Source organism: Plectropomus leopardus, chromosome 22 (assembly GCF_008729295.1).
Source record: "Plectropomus leopardus isolate mb chromosome 22, YSFRI_Pleo_2.0, whole genome shotgun sequence".
NCBI lineage: Eukaryota > Metazoa > Chordata > Actinopteri > Perciformes > Serranidae > Plectropomus > Plectropomus leopardus.
The window spans coordinates 4,578,050-4,594,310 of record NC_056484.1 but is presented as its reverse complement, the minus strand read 5'-3'; the positions used below and the strand labels follow the sequence as shown (position 1 = coordinate 4,594,310).

General features: G+C 39.5%; 1 protein-coding gene across 2 annotated transcripts in view; it reads left to right on the top strand.

Moving 5' to 3' along the window:
* syt1a (synaptotagmin Ia) overlaps positions 1 to 16,261 on the top strand; it is a 206,842-nt gene that overhangs the window by 74,140 nt on the left and 116,441 nt on the right. Inside the window, exon 1 of one of the 2 annotated variants that reach the window (XM_042511371.1) lies at positions 12,162 to 12,240. The exons of the other annotated variant lie outside the window; for it this stretch is intronic. The gene's annotated coding sequence lies outside the window, so the exon portion shown is untranslated. Of the gene's footprint in view, positions 1 to 12,161; positions 12,241 to 16,261 lie in introns of those variants that run through there. 2 annotated transcript variants of the gene reach the window in all.

The window sequence follows — 16,261 nt, the reverse complement described above, 5'->3', positions numbered from 1 at the left end:
CATTGACAGAGCGGCACCACGTGACGAGTTGGGATGAGAACGTGTTGGAGATTCTGTACCTAACCCTGGCTCATCAGAATACTGATAAAACAGCATTATCGTTGAATGGATGTTCTCTGGGCTGTTTGAAATCAGTGCCTCTCTAAAATGATCAGATTTGTCACACAACACAATGCCACAGATATCACAAGCTTTGAGGGAGCGTGCCATCAGCATGGTGACTGCAGCAATGTCCACAAAAGCTCTTACCTGTCAATTTAATGTTCATTTCAAAACCACAAGTATTTCCCAGTGTCGTTTCTGTGAATATGACATTATATCCATCTTCATAGAAAAAGTCTTATATCTTTGATCTTGACTCATGAAAAGTGGAAGTAAAAACAAAAGTGCCATGTTTTAGTTCGGAGTTTTACATGAAACATGAAACATGAAAATGCAGAGTTTTCACTGGAAGTGCAGCAAAACATACTGTGCTTTTAATAACTACCCTTCTAAATTCTGACACAGAAAATGGAAAATGCTCTCAAGACGGGTTATATTTTCAGCTTATAAAGGTTGTTGTTCCAAATGTAGCAAAGATTACTACCTTTCATATGTTTCTATAAAATGTCTCAAAACATAGAGAGCCACATCTTTGAATCAGATAATGGATTTAACCACTTCTGCTCTCATAACACTCCCAAAACACTGTGACGAGTAGCTGGCATTACACAGGTGCATCTGGCTCTTTTGCTGCTGTCACCATGGAGACGACCCCCCTCTGGCCTAGTTTAGTTAGCCTGCCCTCCGCGGCACATAAACATGAGTGCAGTTCATACAGAGCTCCACAGAGAGCAGACACACCTGTTCACACATAATGATTTACATTCTGCTGCGATCAACCTGAAGACAGGAAAATACATGATCTCTTCAGACGTCACAGAGTCACAATGACATCTACTGAATTATAGCCCGGTGGGCAAACGGACTCACTCGGTTAGTCACACATGATGTACATTGTGCATCAAGGTCAGTGATGCTTTGTGACCTATCGGATACAAAATGACAGCCCTATTTTCCCTTATGCTACTAAGACTTTCTAGTTCTATTGTTCTAAGTACAGATTGCATCAACAAATATGTTAAATCATTTATTTTTTTCTACTTTATTGGGGTGAATGATCAGAGAAGTATATATTTTTTGACATACAAAGGGTTAGGTTTTGCTGTCTTTGTTGAGTCCAAAAGCTCCACTGTTATCTCCAAAATGTAAAGGAAAAAAAAGAATTTTCTACAGTATACATATACAAATATTTTGTGAGATCAGCCTGATGCTAAAAGTTATATTCTAAGTATACCATGTTTCTCAGAGCTACAGAGTGTGACCTTTTTGGTCACACATACAACCACGAATCTGTCAAATGCAACAGTATTTTTTTCATTGGTAACATTAGCATCCCTGAGCATTATTTCATTGTTCCACACAAATACTTCTAACTATAGTTAGCACTGATTAGTTTTTCCAGGACATCACGATGTTACGATTGCAACAATTAACACAAATACAGCCAATCCCCATGAATTCTTCATGACCTTGCATGTGTGTCCAGTTATCGCTGGATAAAATCTCACACTGAGAACTCACAGCACAAAAATATATTATTATGGAGCCACAGGGCACAGTGAAAATACACCAATACATTTCAACCAATGTAAAATGTTGGTCCGGAGCATTGGTTCTGGAGGGAGAAAAAATTTGGGTTTCTAACCAGCCTTTCAGTGAATTTGTGGGCTGTAATTGGTACAAAATTGGTACAGTTATGGAACTGTAATTAAAGGCAAGGAACCAAACTGATGTTATTGCCTGCAAATTACATGCTTTCAGCTCCAGGTTGTCGAGGCAATAAGTGGCATTTTACGGTTCCTTTTTTATGGGGGCATGCCTCTGATCTCTGGACATGTCGTGTGTTTCTCTTCATTCTCGTAAAGCTGCTGAATATGTTGAGTGAAGTGGTAGAGGTCTTGTTTATCTAAGATTTGATCCCAGATCTTTTCTATGACATATCCACCTTCCCCACTCACAAACTGGCCGGTAGAGTCCCTGGGCAGCGTGTGATGCTTCAGGCATGTGTCTGAATAACAATCATCTTACTTCAGGATGCTGTATTGCCTCCAGTGGATGGATAAACCATTGTGGGAAATGACAGAGAATGAGATAGAAATCAGCCATCCTTAGTCAAGATGGAGCCCACTCTCAAATGGCGGTCTGCCAACGGAGCGCTCTGCTATCTCTCTTGCTCCGGCAGTTGCACAGCAGACCGGACACATGTCGACATCCATCATGATCATATGTGACCTAAGCTGGTCTAGTCCACGAGCAGTGTTTATATAGAGTGAGTAATACAGATGTAGTGACACTATAAATGTTGCGTGAGCAAGCAATGGCCTGTATAACACCGTTAACCACATGGAAATATTCACTGGTTTGAGAAACAACATTCATGTATTGTGTTGCCGTTTTGAATGTGTGCTGCACCATCAGACTCGAGGGGGATTAAAACATTTTAAAGAGCTGCAAAACTGCCACATATTTATCATCTATGTGGAAGACATCATTAGGCCTCTGTTGCCATGGATTCTCAAATTACTGCTCATTTTGCAACATAAGGATGTATGTATTTATTGACTGCATCTTTCAATCTTTTTCCCTTCAATATAGGCTCCTGAAACACTGTAATTATGGTATGTATGGTATTGTTAAAGCTCAGCACAAACATCGTTTATATGAGTAAATGCACCTTTTCTGCTGATGTAGGGCTGTAATCTTATGATTGATTTCTCCGTCAGAGTGTTTTTTTGCTCTGCTGAAAAACGTCAGTCGTTGTTGTTCAGCACTTGTATTTGTCTTCTGTGTCGGCTTGTCTTTGTAGTATTTGTCGCAGCCTTTCTCCACTGTGATTGGAAAGCTGGTGACAGTGAGAAGTGCAGCGCCTTACCCAAAGTTAAACATTTTTACGCTCTCATTTCCCAATTACACACTAGAGCACCAAATATGTATGAAAACATTACTGAAAGATAAAGATTCAAGTCACACTGAAATTCCTTCGGCCTTGAGGGAGTTTCCTGAAATTTAGAGCAATTGGACTATTGAATGACCTGGTTAGGGTCACAGTGACCCCATAAAATATGTTTTTGGCCATAATGTAAGAATTCATAGGCACAAAATTCACACAGATTGTCTCACTGGATAATGATGAAGTTCTCACATTTTACAGCCAAGAGGTCAAAGTTCAACTGTGATATCATAATATTCTGCAAAAACACTTTTCTGGCCATTATTTAATGTTGTATCTCAGGAACAGTGGAGGAGATCAGATATTGAAATGGTGACACTAATGTGAAACTGAGGAGGAAGATGTGTGTAAAGCATCCATGTTTTCACACACATGGGTGTAAATTTTAAGTGCAGCTTGACTGGTACGCAGAAGCAAACGACCGGGTGGCAGTATTTGTAGTTTACAAACATGAGAGTTTGTGTCAAGATCATGTATGTTGTCATCAGGCTTTTCTCTGAGCAACTTTTCACAGCAGTGTAATAACACGGTATTGTCTGAGAGAAAATGTTGGCATTGAACGGAATCAGTTATTTTGCCAATTTAATTTCGTACGCAAAGTATTTCCAAACACAGTGTGTTGTATATGAACATTATTCATAGGGGACGGAGTTGGCTTGAGAGTGCTGAAATCCACTGACTGGGAATTTAGCCCATTATGGCAGGTCATTTTAGGACAGAACTATAGAGAACATAATAGACATGATAAGACAAAGAAAGAACAGACAGTTCATAAAAACTGTGGCCATCGCCCGATGCAGTTACTTAAGAACCAGGTTTTCAGACAGTTCTCTTTTGATCGCCTCAGAAACCTGAGAGCTGCATCTCATTCTCCAAAGTTTCTCCTCCTCAGTGACGGCGAGTCACCCCCAAAGTACCTTGACACTGGGAGTAAACAAGCCTGCCTCTGTTCATCAGGGTAATCTTGTTTGCTCAGAGGGCAGTGTCTGCGCAGGACAGAGCGCTGCCACAGGGATAAAGCCCCACACTGGAGATATTGTGATTCCTGTTTTCATGTCTTAAAAGGCGACGGGGGTGGAGCAGCCGTGCAGCCGGGCATGTGTGCACACAAATCTGTGTGACTTCACAACCAAAGCTGCATCACAGAATTTGAATTCAATCACAGAATTTGTGGGAGGCGTATGTAAAACTGAGACACAGAGTAGGGATGTCAGTTTGATTGATTTTGCTCTCTATAGCACGACCACAGACTGTATAGACAATGAACTTTGTTATGTCACTCATTGGTTTGTGAACTGCATTTTGAAGGCTCAAGTTCAGCATAGTTGCTGAGGCGTCTTGCTTTTTGGAACAATTGCTGACCATAACCAAGACCGAGACCATTGACATTTTAATATGGGGCACTATGGGGATCGACTGTTTTGGAGCCAGCCTCAAGTGGCCATTTAATGAATTGCAGTTTTCCACATTGGCTTCATTCTTCAGCCTCGGAGGTTCCTCAACCTCTCAAGTGGGGAAGAAATTCTCTCAAGAAATTTTGAGAAATTAGTAAAGGAAGAAATAATCAAACAAAAACAGGGGAAAACATCCAAAGAACTGCTCTACATTTTATTTATTATATATTTAAAATTATGTCACAAGGCAAAAATGTAGGTCTAAACCTACAACTATTAATCAATTTTTAGATCGTTCCCCATTTTTCTATCTTCTTTTTTAACATTTTTTTCTTTTTTTTTTAAATGTATTTATTTATTGGATTTTTTTTTACTAATTTATTGCTGAATTTTGGGCCATGTATTGTTAAGTTGCTCAGTGCCTGATGATCAGCAAAATATACTAACATGAGTAACTGGTGAAAAATATTCTTGGCAGTTGACATCCTTGATGTAATAAAAATAAAGTATCTTTGAACGTGCATTCACAGAAGACTACACTTAAAGCTCTGACATCTTTAAAATGTCCTTCAGCCTAAAAATACATAAATAAAAGTATGAACAGAAAGTTTCTCCAATTATTAACCTGTTATAATTTGAAATAAATGCCTCCACATGAGGGGAGTTTACCTTTCAAAGTGATCTCTGGGGTTCATAATTAATCTCCCAGTGAGCAGCCATCAAAAGCAGAAGGAGAGGATCGCTATCGTACCGCGACAGAATAACTCATCCACCAATGCCACAGCTGCTGCAGCGTCTGCATTCTCTCCCAGGTACAGCATCTCTCTGCTCAAGACGGGATTCAAACTCTTTGGTGTGAAGAACGGGGGACGGGGTGTTGTGATGGCGGATGAGGGGGGAAGAGTCACATGGGAGTAATGAGTGAGTTTTTCTTGCAAAAATAGAACTGTAAAAATGATAGCAGTCTCCAGGCTGAACTTACAGCTTCACTGGGTGTCATGTTTTTTCATTCCTTATTCATTTCACTGTCGGGTGTCAATGTCTGCACCTTGTAACATTTATAGTTCACTGTCACTCAATGTTTTCAGCAAACAGAGTGTAGCACAGAATGAGACCTTATTACGGACAACAGAGCCACACTTCTGGGTGACAGCAAAGAGTGAAATACCGCATAGAGACAGGAGGAAGATCTCAAAGAATGAGGGGACACTCTGCAGGACCAATCAAATGCTCCTGTGAATTGGCTGTACGTTGCTAAAATCACTTGAAACTAATTTTAAATACTACTGGAGATCCCAGCCTTTCCAAAGCTACTTCAAGGGACCTGGGTTTCCACCGAAATGTTGGTGAAATGCTTGATTGATTGTGAAAATCAATGGTTTCGGAGGTTAAAACTATAGCAAAACATTTAACCGTTCGATCATTTTCTTGTCCAAACAAACTTCTTTACAATTCTGTTAAACCAAAGTAACAACATCTACTTGTTTATAGCTAAACTTTCCTTCTTAACAAGTTATTTAGTCCTTAAATATCAGTAAACAAAATGTTTTGGGACTAGATAACTTGTTGAGAATGATATTTTACATCTATACAAGTAACACAAATGTGAACAAGTTGGTTTGTTATTACTTTAATTAAATGTTTTGATCGTTTTAACCTCAGAAACCATTGATTTTGAGAATTTATCTTAGGATTTATAAACATTTTATCAACATTTTGGTGCAAATTCCTGATTTTCCAGCTTTGAAAAATATTTTGTAATTAGTTTACTTTTAGCCGAAATACAGGAACCTGTGGTTGGTTCAGCGGAGTTTAAAAAGGTTGAAGTTAAGGGAGTAGCAAAATAGCAGTTAGATTCAGCAGTAATGATACCTAGAGACATACTGTGCACCAGAAGTGTAGCTCAAGTGTTAAATATCATCACTGCTTGACCAGTGGAAGTGTCTTCCTCAGAGCAGATGGTGAGCCTGATGGAGACCTGTGCACATACAGATTTGCCTTATGTAGATATACAGCACAGTGGAGCACGGCCGTTGTGAGGCATGCTGGGGAAACAGTTGCTAAACACTTCAGTGGCATTCGTTTTTGTAGTAGGAGACACATGGATGGTATGTCTAAGCACAAAGGAGCCAGCATTACCCTCCACATTCATTCATTAACAGACTCTCTGGTATTAAAGATGCTTTTGTTAAAATGGCCTCCATAATGTTCAAGGTTTTCGTGTCTTGTGTGTTTTCTCCAGGATACTGCATGTACATTTATTGTTGTGGAGCATGTCTTGTTGCAATAATATATCACATTCAACTATAGACGTCACAGACTGGTTTAATATTGCTCTTGCTGTCAGTCTTCTGTGGGCTCATAAGGCTGCAGATTTCTAATTGTGGGGTTTCTTTTAAGCCTTCTATATTATAGAAGGCATCTTCTGCTTCCTGCATAATACACAAATATAATGCATTATTACCATAAAATTTCAATTAATTGCCTGCACTATTTTTGGCTTAAACCACTGAACCCAACAGGCTTATATTTATGACATTTAGGACAGGCATACATATGGGACAGGCTTTTAATCCCTTTCACACAAAACTGTTGCTCAGCAAAGATGAGAAATACAGTGTTAATTTAAACCTCTTTTTGCATCTCTCTTGTTTACAATGCCGGTATCACTTGGTTTAAATGAAATGAACTGAATGATTGATTGTAAAGAATTTAACCAAGCTAACCTTGTGTGTAGCGTGTCCATATTGACAGAAGTTTAACATTTATAACAGTATCCATTATCTGCGCAGTTAAGTAACGTTAGCTCCAGCAGGTAGCTAAAGAGGTTCCATAAAAATGAACTGCATGGTAATTGAGACAAGCATTTATTTGCCAAAATGTGTAGCCACGCCAGGCTAGTAAAAGAGACTGGGCATTTAATTGGGACAGGGTTATATTTGAAGATTTACGGTAATCAATACATTTAACATGCTTTTATTGTATTTCCTAGAAAGGTGGAAATTGATTTCTGTCAACAAAGGTGCCTATGAATACTAAATATTTAAAATATGCCAAAAATTTAAGGAGGAAGGAGACATATGCAGCTCATTATAAGTAGCTTCATCTTTCAGGTACATTATTGCAGTTTTTTGCCATGGCAGCTTGATCGGTTGGGGTGTGTAATTTAAGGCACTGGTGGCACTGAAGGTCCAGTTTGTCTAATAGATGAATGCATTCAAAGGCTTATCAGATGCCAAAACACTGAACAACAGTTTGTAATACTCACAGACAGGATGTCACAGGATTGTGGTGCAAAGCATGCATACACATAATACAAAGCACATTATGCTGTTTTAAATCACACTGAGTTCAGCCTGGAAAGTGGCGCGCACATTATTCTTGTGTCTCCACATCATTTATACATCTGGACCCAGCTGACATATCTGGGGCTTTGCTTTCTGCCTCGCTGCCTGTCAGAGAGGAGAAACACTTGTTTGATTGGCAGGTTAAACTCTTCAAGGTCAGCCTGCTCCACAGCTCGCCCTCCTAGTGTAGATTACTGTGGTAATATCTCTCCTGTCGAGTGTCGTCCCCCCCCCCGGTTCTCAGTCTACACTCAGATCTGAAGATTGTGTCTCGGCCTCCTCATCATGTCATTACATAAGCTGCTGCACAGGTTGTTGAGCATGGAGATTGTGCTGTATGTTGCATTTGCTATATCAGGGATGCTGAGAGGGAAATGAATGTCATTTCTGCCAGTGATATCACTGGGTCGGATTCAGTAACGGGAATGGGATCTGGTTGCATGATTTTTTGAAATTGACATCTGACTGGGGTCCATAATCTTGGACAGAGGATTGCATCGTTTAATGCCAAGAAGACTTTGAAAAGACTTTTAAAAGACTAAAGTCTTAAACCATGTTGCATCTTAACAAAGTGAGTACGTTTATATGTGCAGAATAGTCCAGTATTTGCCTTTATCCCTACTCAGCTCTTTATATTACATATATTCCACAAACACATTTACATGCAGCCCTGCATACTGTGATTAACGTGCCCTAGCATGTTGTTTACCATGTCAAAATATAAGGGAGAGCAGCTGGAGCTGCTTGTCATTTTTGCTTCTTTGTATCAAAATAGGATTTTTATAACTGTCATTAAGTTTAAAAACAGGTGTGTTTCTCCTTCACACTAGAAATGTAGGATTTTCTTTGAAATGCATCTCTACACCAGCCTGAAAACTGTTAGTGAGTTGGTTTGTGTACAACATATCCCTTGCAACACAAGATGAAAGGTGTTGTATGTTGATGGTATTCTTGTCAGTCCTGTATCATTAAAAGCCATAAACATAAACTGTGCTTGTGTACAAGTTTTACATTTTGCCTCTGGGGATCTTGCAAATTCACCATTTGGATGGATTTCTGCTCTTGGTGGAAAATATTACACCAAACTCCCTTCAACAAAAATATGGCATTTTACCAGTTCGTTACGTGTCCACAGAAACACATAGCTCTAGAACAGGCATGTCAAACTGGTCCACAGGGGGGCCGGTGTGGCTGCAGGTTTTTGTGCCAACCAACCAAGAGCACACAGTTTGACCAATCAACTGTCTGAAGACGGAGATCAGTTGATTAAATGAGTCAAGTCTGGTGTGCTGCTACTTGGTTGGAAACAAAACCTGCAGCCACACCGGCCCCCCTGTGGACCAGTTTGACATGCCTGCTCTAGAAACTTTACAATTTGGATTTTGGCGCGTCAACTCGCTACCAGCCTCCATTGGTTAGCTGCACTGTATGTTAGCGGGAAAAAGCTGTGGGTATGAGAGGCAGTGTTTAAAAAATGAAAAATTTTAACTAGAATAAGTGCTGGTTGGTGGATTAGGTACACACCAAATTAAACATTGGCTCTAATGTTCACCCCACAACTCCACCCGTCTCACCTTCTCTACAGTACGGGAGAACAGGGATTTGTTCACGTTCTTCTTTCAGGCGATGCCTCCATGTTTATTGCTGACCCCGTTTGCTGCCTCCTGTTTGGTGCTGGATAGAGGGCAGCTATTTTTGAACTTCACTATTCTGCAAACATTTTTTTTTTTTGAAAAAAATCTGTGCCCCTTTTTGAATTCTGTGCCCCCTCTCTATATTTGGATGTTTTGTAGGGTCTATGAACACAGCGCAGACAGAACTCACAATTAATCATTTTTTTCCTTAGCTTTTTCTTCTTGAGTCACAGGGTAGATAAGTGATCTGTCTATCCGGTCTGAGCTAATAGGGCAAGTAAAATTTTTAAACCCAACCCAAATAGTATATATAGTCCAATAGTGCTCTTGATGTATGGTCTAGCTCCAAAAAACATAAAATCGATATGTGCGGGCAGATGTTTTAATTGCAGCAGGCAGCTACAAATAAACGTTGTGTTGGAAACCCTGAAATTATGACAGCTTAGACTGAGTTTTATGACCATCTTACACCAAACAGTCAAGATCATGGTAGTGCGTACCAACTGCAGTAAAACTTCCATGATTGAAAAAACTTTGACTTGAAATGTTGTTTTATCTAAGACCAGCATAGGTTGGTCTTAGCTGGAGAATCTATTAAAACAATATGCACTTAAACTCAAAAATGACAGAAACTGCCTGAGTGGATTAATTGTAAATCTACCTAAGATGTGTGTCAGGTCTATGTGCAGATGATTGAGAACATTCGAGAGGTGGACAAATATCTCCAAACAAAGAGATATTGTTATTATGAGTTGCAGTATTTTGTGTCAGAAAAGTGGTAAAAAGTGATGAGCAGAAGGACTGGAGGAGAAAATGTGAAAACACACAGCAGGAAACAGGAACTGTGTTCTGTGAAGCCTCACAAAAGAACTTGTGCAGATGGCTGTTGAAAGCCACAAAGGCAAACGCTGAGTTGCTAGCGACTAATATCCCGATGACATGCTCATTGTTTTCCGATCATGCTATTTGTTATGCATGCATATTTAGCAGCTCATTTCAAATGGTGACGCATCATTGATTTGTGCACACGTAATGGGACTTGCTGTCAGGACGGGCTGCACTCTGTATGTGATTTACATGTGAGAACAGCTGGAAAGTGTTGACGGCAGCCCATCAGTGCTCAACAGGACTCAATATGCAACTAATATATGACATTTGGATAAATGGGAAAGGCTGAAACATGTAAACAAGCACAAAATGTCCCCGTGGGTTGTAACTATAATATAAGGACACTTCTCACGTATATATTAAAAAACAACAACACTTCAGTGCTACTGAATTCAACTGAAATACATCTGAATGACAGCAATGTAACCTAATCAATCATAAACTACTTTACATTTTTCATAATGGTGGGTACACTTTAACTAATATTTTGATGTGACTGTCAATGGGCAAACAAATCACACACCCTCACAACCCTTTTAAACATGTCTGAATGTGTCTAGTGCTATAAAAAATGGAATTGATTTACCTTTTCACTTTCCATCATGATTTTTATATTCTGATAAGGCGTGACAGGTGCATTGAAATATGAATGACTGTGCCGTCTGCGAATACTTTTCCTTTATACTCCTGCCAAGTAGAGGTAATGGCTTTTAATCTGTGCATCAGTTGGCTGGTAAATACACTTTTTAACAGTAATAGGGGAGAATGATAGCAATCTTCAGTGCAGAGTCGTGTTGGTCGTCTCATCTCCTCCTGTCCTGGCAGAATATTTGTCTTTGCTAGCTGCGTGTCTCAGAGCAGGGATGTTGACAGATTTTGGTTAAATGTGGGCATTCATGGTCCCCAAAAGATGATTCAGAATCATGTAGGTAACTTACTATCATATATATTGTCCAGCTGTGCTTTTTTTGAAAGGTTCAGCTCCAAAATGAGTACATGACATTGATTTTTAATGCCTTAGACAGAAAGTTAGCAAATTCTCACATTTGAAAAGCTGTCAATCAACTAATCGGTTGACTATTCATTCCAGTACTGCATCAGTTAAGCCTAACCCCATTCAAAAGACTTTATTGTGCGTTATCTCACCTTGTGAGAGAAATGTACAGCAGACGTAGTGAGTGACAGGACCCACAGCCCCACATTCCCCAGTGAGGCTGTACTGGAAACCTTCCCACACCTCCACAGCATGTAGCATCTGTTGGGAGGAGATCCCCAGCTGCTCTCTGTACTGGTTTTCCAACACATGGCTGATCTCCGCTGGCCATTCCCTGAATATGGCCAATTGTCTGTGAAAACAGTCCATCGATAATGGATATCTGCCACCCCTCCACTGACATGCACAGATTACCGAGCCGATGGAGCAATCAGCAGGGGCAGAAGAGGTAGCCTTGATTTTCTGTCTGTGGAAACCGCTGTTTGTGTCCATTGTGCACTCTGATTATTCAGAGATTTTGAATGCAAAGAAGGTGTGCTGTCTTTGTCTTGTGTAACTGCAGTTTATTCCTGTCTGCGTAGTTTTAGAGCAGAAATTGTCAGAATTTTAAATCCCGAGGTTCCAATTGATCGAGAAAATTTAACCAACAACCTTTAAGTCCTTTTTTTGTATGTTTGCTCCTTACACATTGTTTTTAGCTTTAGCAGAGCGGAAATATGAGGCGAATATTTGATTATACCAAAAGGAGCCCCTGGAAGTGCCTATCTGCTACCTGAGAACACCTCACTAGCACAAGACAGATTACTGTTTTTCATTCATTTGTACAAACATGGCCTTTCTTTTAATTTTCATCTCCTCTAGATCTGAGTGTCTGCTGGTGAGTGTGGAGGAAGCATTTAAAGAGACACTACAGCATCGTAGAGAGAAAAAGGTTAGTCCCTTTTAGAAACACATACACATGTATTTTTACTGAAATGCCAGATGTTTACATTCGCTGGGCTCCCAGACAGTGTCAACCTGAACAAATGCAAGAATACTTTCTTATTTTTATGTTTTGCTCTTTGCTCCAACAGCAACTCTTGTTTTCCACATCTACCTTCTGCTTTCACCTTTTCAGGGTTTCTAGGATTCTATTATGTTGTTTATTTTCCTACTATGTTTTCTCTCATCACTTGATTTAGAAAGCTGGGTGAATGGGCCATAGGCCAAACTAAACACTCAAAGTACATGCCAAACATTTTTTCCACAAAGATGGTTTCTGTCACTGAAGGCAGTTCTCAGCACCCTGATGTTTGCTTAAGTCAAAGTTTTTATGATAAGTTCGGCTAAAATTGACAGCAGTGTGCCAGTCACGCTCAATGCCGCTGCTCCCATTGATTGACAGGTGTTTTGGCGGAAACGCCCTCACCACATTAAGGGTTTGACTCAAGACTTGAGTGCAAAGACTTGAGACTTTGTTGTAACTTGCATGACACAATGACAAATAAATACAAATTAACTCAATTATAGCTTTTCTGATTCATCAGAATATTAAATCAATTATTAGAAGAAAATATTCTTCAGTAGGTAGGTGGGAATTTGGAAAATTGTGCGTCATAACCCTTTCAACCTGCTGACAGGAAAAAACAACAAGATGAGCACATGTTTGGAAAAAGTTATTTGCTCTGTGTGGAACTACTGAAGCTGCTTAGCTGCATGTTTGCTGGTTTGATTAAAGTTTATTTGACTGGAACATCCTGAGCCCAAACCCAAAGTGTACCATAAACTCAAAAAGAGGCTGACGCTGTGAATATATGAATATAAATTAGCAAGTCTTCTTTGACCCTTGAGGACAATGCTGCTGCTGCTGCTCTGTGGACCAATTTACGGATTTAGATTCAGTCAGTTATGCAGATTTCTCTCTGGCAAGCGTATGTCTTGATGGATTTCTTATGGGTGCACTGCATATGGGTCGCATAATGTCTTATTGATTTTACCTTATCTCAGTGTGGAGTGAAATCACAAGCTGACTGTACACTACATCCACCTGTCATCCTACAAAGCCCTGTTATCAGACGAAAAAGAAAAACAAGTGAATCATTTGTCGTCTGGGAATCTGATGGTAACTGTTTCTCATGCTGAATACAAAGTACAGACAGAGACTTTGGGCTTTTTTGTTTCATAGCAGAACAGGCCTACATTAATATTGATACAGAAATGTGTTGAAGTCACTGGTACAGTGTGGAACCAACGGTCCTCTTCATACCCTGCTCTCATGGCCAAATGGTTGTATTAGTGAGTGATTTGTAAATGGCAGTAAAACATTTTTTTGTAAATCACAAACTTTCTCATCATTCAACACATTTTTCATCATTAAGGACACACTCCCAGAGTCACACAGAAAAACAGCCCATTAAAATGCAGTACAAACACATAATAAGACAACTGTGTGGAATAAGAGATTTGACATTTCTCAATAATAGTTTAATTGTGAGCAAACCTTTAGTCCTTGTGGCCATCCTAGCTGTCGCAAATGACTTGAATGCCATCTGTTTTGTTTATGCTTTCACATTAACTCTGAGAGCAGTAATGATCCTAAGGGAATAAATTTATTAGCAGATAATTAGTTGGCAACTGTTGTAATCAAGGAAACGTTTAAAGAATATTTCACTGCTGGAAAGGTGGGATGCAGAAGAGCTACAACCACCAGAATGCACTGTGCCTGACGAGACCAATAAATGCTTCAAGCAATAAGGCAGCCTGCTGGTATATACATATGATCTAGTTTTATAGCTGAACACTACAGTAAAATATTTCTCTGAAGACATGTGAGGCAAGAAATAAGTAATAAAGTAACAGAATCTTGCTTCATATGTTATCATCACTGCTTGGGTTTACAGTTTAATCTTGTATTTTGTTTAGCCTCAATTTCTACAGTAAAGGACACTCACGACTTGTCTACTATCTATGTATCTATCCATCTGTCTTTCTTTGGGGGAAAATCAATACAGCATGGCATAAGGCAATATTGTATCAGTACACGGACAGCATCATTTTTTATGTTTTTGGTCTTATATTAATATTGCAAATATAAATGAAACTATTCCACTATCCATTTTGCTGCAAAAAAAATGATTAAAGTGAAAATATCGTTATCTTTAAAACTTTGTCTTGTGACATAAAACAGATATTAACCATTTAAAGACCTTTAAAGACGTAATTTACAGTTGAAAAACACGCATTGCAGTATATTGTGATATATAATATTGCAGTATTCAGCATATTGCAAAACATTTAAAATCGCAATAGTATCGTCTCATGACTAAAGTATCATGATAATATCATGTTGTTGGACCTCTGGTGATTACCAGCCCTAATATATATATGTATAATTATTCGCCTGCCATAGCTTGTTAGTTACATCGCCTAGTATACCTAATGCTGCTACACTGGATACATCTGCAGTCTAAAAATAACAGAAATTGCAGAGTGCACACATAGTTTGTCATCCTCAAGAGCTTATTTAAAATGCAGGAATACAAAAGACTAAAATGGTGCATTGAGAGTGATTAGAGTTATCAGGGCTCACAGTTTTTTACTGTGGCAAAGCAGAGACTTTATTCATGCTGACTTTGGCATGTTGCTTTTGATATCTCTGTGTTGTTTCGATGTATTTTATGGTGGATTCAAACCTGCTCTCTCCTCCCTGCCCTGTCAAACTCCATCCTCTCACTCCACAACTCTATGTTGAAGTCTGTATTCAGCCGTCGTTGCTGGTTCAGGCAGGGTTCAGTGGCTATTTACCGAGGCATTGTGAGTGATTCTGGCCTTGTTAAATCCTATTTTGTTTTGTGAGCGTGGCGCTCAGCCTCCTTCAGGCCTGTGAAGGTGGAGGACGGAGCCGGCATGGCGACTGGGGACCCAAAGAGCAGTCCAATTTTTCATCCTTATTGCCCGTGACATATCCAAAGTGGCAGAGAGGGAGAAAAAGTGAGAGGCATGCAGCTCTGATGGACTGGGAGGAGTGTATGTCTACTTCCTCCTTCTGTTGTCCCGAGCAGGGCCTCCAATTTTCTTTGCTTAAACAATGCAATTCAGCAGCGTTCATCGGGGCAGACGAGGTTAAACTACCAGTCCCAGGGTTCCTGCCTCTCTGACTCACTCCGCCTTCAGGCCTGTTAGTTTAGCCAGAGAATAAATGCAGGTTTTAGGCTTACAAACAGAGAATAAAGAGTGTATTAGTGTCTTACATACTGTATGACACTGACTAAATGAAGATGTTACACCCACCCTCTGCCTCCATCTTCCAACCAAAGCTTTCTACAGGCTGAAGCTTCTGTTGCACAGCGATATTTTTCTCTGAGGATGTTCAGTCACTTGTCACACTGTAAAATCTGACAAGTTTATCTTACTTAAAAAATCTTGGAAACCGATAACGTTGAAAAAGGAAAGAAAGTATAGCAATCAATCTTGATTTATGTTTACTGTACATGAATCAGGGAAAGTACCTGAAGAAAGTAATTTTCTACTTTTACCTTTACTTTGTGTGTAATGTTACTTTTGAAAACAGTGTCAAGAAGTTCAGGAGGAACCCTGAATGCAAAATACACATGACTTTACGTCATTAACAGCGCCCCCCCCATGTGAGACCATACAGTCTACTGTACTGTACTATTTTACTAATAATTATATTTACTTTCATTTTTGAAGACATGGTGCACTTTCAAAAATAATTCCAGTGCAAATTACGAGCTGTATTTTGATTAAGACGGATCTGTGTTGATGAAGATTGCGTGACAATCAAGCACATTTTTAGCTTGATTTTAGTTTTTTAGTGCAATTACGTCTTCTTCTTCTTCCTTCTTCATCCTCTTCTTCTTCCTTCTTCTTCAGTTGTTTTAATCATATCACTGAAGAGTGTATTTTCTTGCAGCCTGTGAGCTCTGTTGTGTCATGTGCAGGCAGCGTAGTAA